This window comes from Pseudophryne corroboree, chromosome 4 (assembly GCF_028390025.1).
Source record: "Pseudophryne corroboree isolate aPseCor3 chromosome 4, aPseCor3.hap2, whole genome shotgun sequence".
Classification (NCBI taxonomy): Eukaryota; Metazoa; Chordata; class Amphibia; order Anura; family Myobatrachidae; genus Pseudophryne; species Pseudophryne corroboree.
Window position 1 is genome coordinate 494,673,345 of NC_086447.1, and position 10,839 is coordinate 494,684,183.

Below are 10,839 nucleotides of genomic sequence, written 5' to 3' on the forward strand. Positions count from 1 at the left end.
TGTTTGTTTCAGCATCATGTGTAAAAACATTCTTAATCATTTTTTACACACACAAACATGTCCCAACAATACGGACATTCATTTGGACAATGTTTTTCAAACAAAACAAAGGCAACATATTACAAGCTTTTTACGCAACTCAATTGTGTTCTTCTTGTAATGTTGTATAGATAAGATAGCTAAGATATGTATCACTAACATTGTAATTTGGATTGTCTGCAGGCAAAGAGAATGATTGGAATCTAGAAAGAGTAATGATTAGAAAAAAATCAAGTGGTCAGTTTACTTCCTGCTAACATGTATGTGTGGCTCCATCAACATTTCCCTCCTCCAATACCAAAAAAAAAATGTTAATGAATAAATGTGCAAACTAAATTTGTGGTTTTTTTTTGGCCCACTTATAATTGATGATGTTGAAAAAAGGGTCAAGGAGCTAAGTGTTATATTTTTTTAGCAACAAAAACACTTGCTAACTATTTTGAGTTACTTATCACAAATGTCTAACTTGTTTTTTTTCACGTTTTTTTGGGTGGCTGCTTGTCCTGCCCTTTGCCTTTAGCACTGTCATGTTGTCGTGCTCTGGTGGACCGTCTTGGTGGTGATGAGACTGGCGTGATATTTGGAGTAGTCGTACCAGAACTGCTGCTTGTTTGCTGTTTGTGCATGCATCTGAGTGTTTCATTCAGGTTAGTGAGGGTGGCATTGAGTTCACGTGTAGCAGCATTTTGATTGTCTACTATTTGGAATAAACTTTCATTAATCTTTTGATTGTTTTGAAAAATGCTCATATAACTTTGCTGTTGTCTGTGCTGTTCTTCCATTATGCGCTGTAAGTTGCCCATGACCTGTGTAATGTCTGTACGCATGAGTTCCATGGTATTGCCTATTCTGGTTGTTTGTTCATTTTGTCTACTCAGATTTCTTGATATTCTTCTGAGGTGAGATGGTAGGCTTGCAAACATTTGTGTCTGCTTACGCAGGCAATCTTCATTAGTGGCCTGCTGTCTAGCCCAAATAGTCCAAAACACCTGATCAGGGCCATGTGTTCCTGGTGTTGTTGGGCTGTGTTGTGGTGGTGGTGTGCTTTGCTGTGGTGTTGTACTCACAGGTGCTGGGGGGCTCATTCCTTGCATTAATGGCTGCATTTCTTTTTTTTTTTTTTTTTGAGAAAAAGTTTTATTGAGTTTTGTACTTTTAACAAGATATTCGTAAGAAATACATTACAGGTATCACACATCGGTACATATCGCAATTAGCTGTTAAATAACAGTGACAGTATATCTATCTATGTACAACAATGAGAGAGTGAGAATTCAATCCGGCATGCATGCCAATGTATAAAGAGTTGCCGATAGATAGTGTAATACATGTGGTGTGTACTGTAACTAAGGGCGAGGGAATAACTCTTAATGAAGCATTATAGCCTATAAAAGAGTAACAAAGAGTAAGCGTAAGATTAGAAGTAGAAGAGAAAAGAGGAAAAAGGGGGGGGGGAAGAAAAAAGAGGGGAGGGAGGATTGGAAAGGGAGGTAAGGGAGGAATGGTCGGGCGGTCCCAGTCGCCTGGGCAGTATATCAGATTATCCTCAGTTGGATAGGGTATTGTAATGGTTCCCTTTATCTTATATGGTAGTTAGTGGAGGTTCAGCACCGAAGTGTGATGTCCAGGGTGACCACGTATTGGTAAAATTATCTGGGGTGTCCCGGAGAACCGCTGTAATACGTTCCAGTCTATAGGTTTGCCATATAGCGTTAATGGTAGCAGGGGTCGTGGGGGGTGACAGAGATTTCCAGTTGGCCGCGATTTGGCATTTGGCCGTATTTAAAATATGCTTAATTAGCTTTTGTTGGTGGCGGGGGGTGCGAGGTATCGGGCGAGAGAGCAGGGAATAGAGAGGAGACCTCGGGATCGTCACTCCGAGGACCTTAAAAATAAGTCTATGGACCCTAGTCCAATATCCTTTAATTTGCGGGCAGTTCCACCAAATATGCAGCAGGGTTCCACGCCGGCCACATTGACGCCAACAGTTATCTGAGCAGGAGGGGTAGATTGAATGGAGACGCGATGGTACTAGGTACCATCGGTAATATAATTTGTAGGAATTTTCTTTAATTCGGACCGCAATTGAGCTCGTGGAAATTTCTTGCCTGATCTCTGACCATTCATCTGTCGTCAGGGTTTCACCTACCTCTCGTTCCCATGCTACTTCGTGGGGTTCCTTCAGGGGCGAGTTGTGAGCTAATAAGATTTGATATATAGTTGAAAGTAAGCCTTTAGTTGATCGACAGGTACAGCAGAGGGATTCAAAGCTCGTTTTACCTCCCACGGGTGGTGTTCCGGAGGTAGAGGCAAAAAAGTGGCGTATCTGCAAGAATTGATAAAAGGTTGAGCGTGGGAGCGAGAAACGGGATTGTAAGTCATCAAACGTGGGGAATGTATGTAGCGGGGCGATGTCTAGAAGGAAAAGTGAGTTATGGTTGGTCCATGAATCAAAAGCTAAGTGGTTCTCCCCTGGCGGGAATGCCGGGTTGTTCCACAGAGGGATGAGTAGAGGGTGAAAGGAGCGTAGTCGGTAAAGACGTGAGCAAAGGTCCCATATGGCGAGGGTGAATTTCACTGTGGGCATCAGCGAGGAAGCTGGGGGACGGCTATTCGGCCGGCACCAGAGCAAACTGTAGGGGGAATATCTGTGGAGTGTGGTAGCCTCTAGTTGCGTCCAGATTCTGTGTCCTGGATTATCGTGCCAGAGGACACATGTGGTTAGGTGAGCAGCTCTATAGTATTTGAGGAGGTCAGGAACTCCTAGACCCCCTTCTAGACGATGCTTTTGGAGGATTCGCATCTTTACTCTGGGCTTTCGCCCTGCCCAGATGAATCTGGTGAGGTCTGCTTGAAGATTTTTAAGGATTGAGGTGGGGACGTGGATGGGGAGAGTTTGCCACAGATATAACAGACGGGGCAGTAGTGTCATCTTAACTGCTGTCATCCGTCCAAACCAAGATAAGAAGTATTTATTCCACTTTGTCATATCTTGTTTGATAGATGTTAAGAGTCTGGGAAAGTTGGCAGCATAGAGACCAGAGTAGGACTTAGTAAGATAGATGCCCAGGTATTTGAGCTTTTCAGTTCGCCAAGCACATGGGAAGGCAGCCTGTAGGAGTCGAAGATCTGGGTCCGCGACATGTAGGGCCAATATTTCGGTTTTGTCTGAGTTAATGTTGTAATTTGAGAACTTGCTGTACGTAGCTATCTCCTCCATCAGATGTGGGAGGGAGGCAGGTGGGTCAGTCAGGGTGAGGATGACGTCATCGGCATATAGAGCAATTTTGTGGTTGTGAGCTCCTGACGTGATACCTGTTATGTTATGGTTTAGTCTAATTCTAGCTGCCAACGGTTCCATAATGAGAGCGAAGAGTAGGGGGGAAAGAGGACAGCCCTGTCGGGTTTCGTTGCGTATGGGAAGAGGATCGGAGGAAAGGCCATTAATTAAGATAGAGGCTGAGGGGTTCTGATATAGTGAAGTAACTCCTTTATAGAAGGCGCCATGTAGGCCCAAATTTAGGAGTGTCTGTTGTAGGAATGGCCAAGCCACCCTATCGAAGGCCTTTTCTGCGTCGAGGGCCACGGCCAGCATCGGAAGAGACTTGTCATGTGCCAATTGGATGAGGTCAATGAGACGCCTAGTATTATCTGCGGCTTGTCTGGAGGGAATGAAACCGACCTGGTCGGGGTGGATGAGGGCGGGTAAGAATGGAGCAAGTCTATTAGCCAAGATTTTGGCGAAAAGCTTTAGGTCCACATTCAAGAGCGAGATGGGTCGATAGTTCCTCATCTCCATCGGGTCCCTGTCAGGTTTCGGGATGAGGATAAGGTTGGCCCTAGTGGTGGCTGGGTCGAATGAGTCCCCATCTAGGATTGCGTTAAACAGAGATTGGAGCATGGGGAGCAAAGAGGTAGTAAATTTTTTATAATATAGAGCGGTGAAGCCATCCGGGCCAGGGGCCGCTGTGCGGCGTAACTGCTGAATGGCTAATGAGATTTCCTCAGTGGAGATGGGGGCATTGAGTGTCGATATATCCGAGTCGGAAAGTTTAGGGAGTTTGCAAGTGGAAAGATAGTCTCGGAGTTTGGAGACATGATTAGGATCAGCATCAAGAGTGGAGGGGAGATTGTACAAGGATGTATAATAATCCCGGAATTGGGCGGCCATTCGCGATGGATCGAATGTGGCAGACCCGTCCGCACAGCGCAGGGAAACAATGCGATTTTGAGTGCGTTTCGCTCTTAGTTTTCGGGCTAGGAGAGTGTCAGCCTTATCAGATTTCTCATAGAACCTTTGGCGTGCCCATAAAAGTGCCTTAACTGCCTTTTTGGTGAGGATTTGGGATAGCTGACCTTTGACTGCTAGGAGTTTGGAATAAGTTTTCTTTCTGGGGCGGCGCTGGTGCAGAAGGGTCAGGGCGGCAAGTTCTGTTTCTAAGACTCGGATCCGTTGGGCTTCGGTTTTCTTCTGGGCGGCCGTGAGGCTTATAAGGTAGCCCCGGATGGTCGCCTTATGCGCTTCCCATATTAGGGAGGGAGAGACGTCAGGGGTCGCGTTTTCCGCGTAATAGTTGGCTAAGGCGGTGGCAATATCAGCTACGGTGCTTTTTTTAAGCAGAAGAGATTCGTTCAACCGCCAGAATCTGGTGGGGAGGGGTGAAGAGGATGAAATCTCGAGCAAAACAGCAGAGTGGTCCGACCAGGAGGTAGGGAGCGTCTGGGCACTGAGGAGTTTACGAGTAGTGTCTCGGTCGACGAATATATAGTCTATGCGGGTATAGAGATCGTGGGGCGGGGAGTAGTGAGTGAAACCCTGCGCTGAAGGGTACAAAGTCCTCCAGCTGTCATACAGGTTATATAGTGTTAAATGTGTCTGCAGACGCTTGCCGAGTTTGGCGGGAGTAGAGGTGGTAGGGGCAGGGCGAGATCTGTCATGGAGTGGATCCAGCGTGACATTGCAGTCTCCTCCAATTATAGTCGTGCCCGTAGGGAGGCGGGATAGGCTGTCAAAAAAGGCTGTAAACAGAGAACCCTGCTGCGCATTAGGGGCATACATGGAGGCCAGAATCAGGGGGGCTTGGTTATAGGAACATGAAAGGATAACGTAACGGCCCTGGGGGTCCGAGATAGTATCATGAACAGTTATAGGGAGGCCTCGGCGTAACATAATAGCGGTTCCCCTTCGTTTGTTAGGCATGCTTGAATAATAGACATGTGGGTATTGTTTGCAGGACATAGAAGGGTGTGGGGGTTTAAAGTGGGTCTCCTAAATTAGTACCACATCAGACTTTTGTCTGTTAAAGAATTGGATGGCCATGGCTCGTTTAGTGGGAGAGTTAAGGCCATTAGCATTAACCGATATAATTTTCAGGGTCATGGTGGGAAGAACTGTGGGTGGCGCAAATAGAGGGGCGGGAAGGGAACCGTCCGACCATGGAGATGGAGGGGGGGAAAGAAGAGAGAGAGGAGGAAAGAAAAGGGGAAGGGGACTGTATTAGAATACAGCGGGGAAGAACCTTTTCCTGTAGAAGGGCCAGGTTTAACACTAAAAGGAAAAACGCAATCCTGGCGTATCCTTCGGGGGGGGACGTGGCATTGTGACAGAACGATAATTAGGGTGAGGAGGAGCATATAGGGGGGAGAGGTTGTAATAGGAACGACCAAGTGACAGGGGGGAATAAAGGGAGCGAGGGGAATTGCATTGTTGAAATAAAAGAGTAGTGTGAGCGGTATAGACATGATGAGGGAGAAGGATAAAGCATGCATTGGTGGCGGATACTAAATCAACATCAGTCTTATCGGGAAATTCTAAACCGTAACATGTGAGCGCCACGCTAATCATGGGCCAACATGAACTAACATAAAACATACCAACAAAAAGAACACAAAAAAAACATTTAGATAAGAAAACAGTTTGACGCTCACGCGTGGCCAAGTGGGTCGCGTCGCCCGAGGCGCCGCAGCCAGCCGGCCACGCGGAGGGCCTGAGCAAACATATGTGATTACGTAGCATGTCAAGGCAGTGAAGTATGAAGATTAAAGCATTCAGTATCTATATATATCGGGTTTAACAAGGATTGTATCATGTGGTGCCTGAGAGCAGTCAAATAGAATACTACTTCGGGGCCGGGGCCCTTGGGCTTGAGATTAAGGGTGACATCCGGTCTTGGGTCAAGATCGACATCCGTCTAATCATGAGATTGTGAATAATAATAATAACGGATGTGTGCCCTGTTAATCACAGACCAATATAAACCGACATGAAGACATGCTTTATACGTAAAAATAAAGAGGTAGCAGAATTGAAAAACTATTTGACTCTCACGCGTAACCAAGCGGATAGCCCCGCTCATGGCGCCGCAGCCACTCGGCCACGCGGAGAGCCCGGAAAACTTATACGTAAACATGTCAAACCGAGGTATGGAAGCCTTCATACTATAGAAATAAGAATAAAAATAAATAGATAAGACAAAAACTTATATCTGGAGAGCTATGTGGTTCTCACGTGTATCCAAGTGGAGAGCATCGTCCACAGCGCCGTAGCCAGCCGGCCACGCGGAGAGTTCGAAAAACGTATGTGAATACGTGGCGAACCGCGGTCTGTAGGCCTTCAGAAATTATTAAATATACATATAACACGGATAGTAATGTGAAGAATCTGAAATCTTTCAAGTGGAAGTCCATTCCGGAGCTGGGGCTCGTGGATTTGAGATTGAGGGTGACAACTGGTCTTGAGTTGATTCAGGGAGGTCTTCAAAAATGCCGAAAGTTTGAAGTAGATCAGCCCCTTGTGATGGTGTCTTGACTGTGAAAGTCTTCCCATTTTGCGTTACCTGTAGTGAGAAGGGGAAGCCCCATTTATATTTTATGGAATGGGCTCGGAGGACCTTGGTGATATGTGCTAGGTCCCTGCGCTTTTTAAGGGTAGAGGGGGCAAGATCCTGAAACAGTTGTAACTGGGATCCCGCATAAGACACCGTCGGTAGACCTCTAGCCGCCAGCATGACTCGCTCTTTGGTGGCGTAGTAATGAAAACGTATAATGACGTCTCGTGGCGGCTGTGAGGGCGGCGGTGGTCTAGGGCGGAGGGCCCTGTGGGCTCGGTCTAGCTGGAGCAGGGCTTCAGGGACATCCGGCGTCAGCTGTAGAAACAGGCTCTCCAGATATTCAGGAAGAGAGCTAGGGGATATATTTTCAGGGATGTTGCGGACTCGGATGTTATTCCGACGATTGCGGTTGTCCATATCCTCCAGTTGTTCCTTGTACGCTTCCATATCCGCCCGAATATCCAGAAGTTCTTGCTCCACTACCGTTTGAAATTGGCAGACGTCGTCCACTTTACGCTCTAGCGTGTCTGTGCGGGAGCCCAGGTCGGCTATTTCGGATCTGAACTCAGTTAAAACCGACCTCATTTCTGACTGGATCGTTTTTGTAACGATAGCCACCACATCCTGAGTGGTCAGTGGACTGCTAGAGGTGGCGATGTCAGCAGGGTCAAAGGATTGTTCAGTTGATGGGGAGCTCCGGGTGGAGGAGCCGGATTTCTCCCAAGCCCGCAGGACACTAGCTTTAGGTATCTGAGAGTTCTTGCGGTTTTTTTGCGACATTGTAAATAGAGCGCTTTATAGCAACGTAGTAGATTAATGCAATATGAATAGTAGAGCCCCCTGTCACTTCGTGGTCGTTATGCTTAAGGAGCCATGAGCTCTATGAGGCTCATCAAGCGGGGGGAGAGACTTGGTTTGGTAATGGAGTGCAGGTCACTCTTGCAGGGCGCTCTTGCGGTGGGTAGGTGGGGTGAGAGCTTTCCCAGCGTCTGCACTGTAGGGTCGCAGCTTTCCCCGTAGTTAGCGAGGAGAGGGTGGGAAGTCGGCGGGTCCGTGCCTCCAGAACGCGGGCACTCCCCAGGGATCCAGATTAGGATGCCGTGTCGTGGGGGGACCAGGGGTCTCGTGTCGTTGGCTTCAGACAGGCTGTTGCTTGTGGGGGTGAGACGGAGAGGTCGTGGGTCCCGCAATATGCGGCTTATAGGCTCACCCGTCAGGTCCGATGGCGTCTGGGTGCCGCTTTGTCTGTCGACAGGCAGTGATGATGGGCGGAGACCTCAGCGGGGTCCGGTAAGATGGTCGCCTATCTGTCGCAGTCGGGTCACCGCTCCGTGCAGCCGGTGCGAGTTCCGCTGTTTATATGGCTGATTAATTAGCCCTACAGCCTGTGGCTGCTTATAATTCCTGGCAGTGTGGCCTGTAGTGATGTGGCCTCCCTGGGAGCTCTTGTGACCACTGTGGGGCGGGAGGTGGCTAGCGGCTGGCGGCTGGCGGGAGATGCAGCGGCTAAAGCTCAGAGTGATTGAGCCCAGCGGTAATGGGAGCCGGCTGTCTCCGCGGCAGGGGGACCAGCGATCGAGGGGAGGGGTGCTGCAGCTTACCCGGCCGGGATCCCGTCCTCTGCCCGAGGTGCACAGCCGGAGGCAAGATGGCCGCCGCTCCGTCTCCGTCCCCGTCTGGAAGAGCCGCGTCTCCCGCTCCGTGTCCCGTGCCCCGAGGCGCGGTGGGTGGGGGTCCGTAGGCGCTTTCGGGCTGGTCGCCAGGAACTCTCCAGGGGTCCAAAGAGGGTCCTCGAGGCAGCAGCACGTCCCCGGAAGCTTCGCCCGGCCACTGTCCGAACTCCAGGTCCCGGCTTCGCGCTGAAGGGAAGGCCGCAGTCTGCAGGAGGGCTGAGAAGCGCTCCCCGACTCCGCGGGATCCCCCCAGCAGGTACAGCAGGGTAAAGAAGGCTACCTGGGGCAATTCCAGGGACCCAGGGATGGAGCCAATTTATTTTGAGGGGAGTTTGGTGGTTTGCTCTCAGGAGCAGGTAACAGGCACGTCTTCTCGGTGTGAGAGTTAGGCCACGCCCCAATGGCTGCATTTCTAAGCTGTTTGTCTCCTCCATGTCACTGTGTTGGTGTTGTTGCGGAGGGATGCTGTTCCCAGGACTCGAAGCTGAAATGTTAAACAAATCTCCGTTAGCTATCCATATGTTTGTGAAATGTTAAAAAATCACTACACATGGAACACAAGTCATTCACTGTTGCTTTCAACTATTCTGGCTAGCAATATCATCACTCATAGCTTAAATACATACATATGCCTGTTTGAGGCAAATGTGTCTGGTTACTTAATTGTGAAAGCAAACACTTTAGTTTTATTGTAGCTCACACATACTCCACCATAAAAACACATTGGAATACATAATGTGTTACCTTATAGCTTTGTTCAAACAAACATAGTAATGTTTTTATATGTATTTTACAATGTTACCTCAAGCACACATGTGAATTTTGGAAAAACAACCTTACTTTTTGCAAACAAACCAACATGCTTTTCTGTTGCAGCATCTTACACCCAATGTCATACTGTATGGCTCAAGTGGACATACATATCTTTACTGGATGTGGACAAGGCCATTTAGCTTGGATTCTATTTCAGCTTTTACTTACTGCGGTAAGTATTTTAGTTTTGGATGTGTTTTGACTTAATGCGGTTATGACTGATTTTGATTATGTTCTGACATTTTACACATTTTTTTCAGTTTGATACTCACAATCAAGATGAGGGGAGTGTGGATGACGTCTTGGAGGTGTGTCCAAAATTTGGAGTGGGGGTACAGAACATACGGACGATAATCTTCGTGGCGGGGTAGCCTGCTGTGTTTGTGCCGGGACATACGACCTTGCTTTCTTTTCGGCCACAGGTTTTTTGTGGTGATGTCTTACAGAAGTGCCACTTCTGCTGCTCCATACTTCTTTTGATGGACCTTTTAATGAAAGTGCAATTTTGTTATGCCCATTCCTTTACAAGCATACCCTATACTACAATGGACACTTTGGGGTATATGCAATTCACGGCGAATCGCGGCAATTTTTCGCCGTTTTTTTAATTCGACTTAATTCGACAGGTGAATTCCGGAAGGTGGCTTCCGGAATTCACCATATTCAATGAAAAACGGATTCGCCAGAATCGCGGGCGAAAATCGGCCGATTTGGCGGATTTTGCCGCGATTTTAAAAAACGGGAAAAACCCGGAAAAAAAAATGGCATGGGGTCCCCCCTCCAAAGCATAACCAGCCTCGGGCTCTTCGAGCTGGTCCTGGTTCTAAAAATGCAGGGGAAAAATTGGGCAGGGATCCCCCGTATTTTTAAAACCAGCACCGGGCTCTGCGCCTGGTGCCAAAATTACGGGGGACAAAAAGAGTAGGGGTCCCCCGTATTTTTAACACCAGCATCGGGCTCCACTAGCTGGACAGATAATGCCACAGCCGGGGGTCACTTTTATGCCGTGCCCTGCGGCCGTGGCATTAAATATCCAACTAGTCACCCCTGGCCGGGGTACCCTGGGGGAGTGGGGACCCCTACAATCAAGGGGTCCCCCCCCCCCCAGCCACCCAAGGGCCAGGGGTGAAGCCCGAGGCTGTCCCCCCCCATCCAATGGGCTGCGGATGGGGGGGCTGATAGCCTTTTGTGATAATAAAAAGATATTGTTTTTTCCAGTAGTACTACAAGTCCCAGCAAGCCTCCCCCGCAAGCTGGTACTTGGAGAACCACAAGTACCAGCATGCGGGAGAAAAACGGGCCCGCTGGTACCTGTAGTACTACTGGGGGAAAAATACACAAATAAAAACAGTACACACACACCTTGATAGTAAAACTTTATTACACACTATCGACACACACATACTTACCTATGTTGACACGCCGACTGCCACGGTCTCCGACGATCCGAGGTACCTGTGAAAAAATTATACTCACCTTCCAGC

The 10,839-nt window shown here is 48.4% G+C and overlaps 1 long non-coding RNA gene across 1 annotated transcript; it reads left to right on the forward strand.

The window, feature by feature from the left end:
* The first annotated feature begins 424 nt into the window (after positions 1-424).
* On the forward strand, positions 425-10,091 carry LOC134911537 (uncharacterized). The gene is made up of 3 exons (XR_010176650.1): positions 425-686; positions 9,419-9,527; positions 9,616-10,091. It is a non-coding gene; the product is annotated as an uncharacterized LOC134911537 (long non-coding RNA).
* The last annotated feature ends 748 nt before the right edge of the window (positions 10,092-10,839 follow it).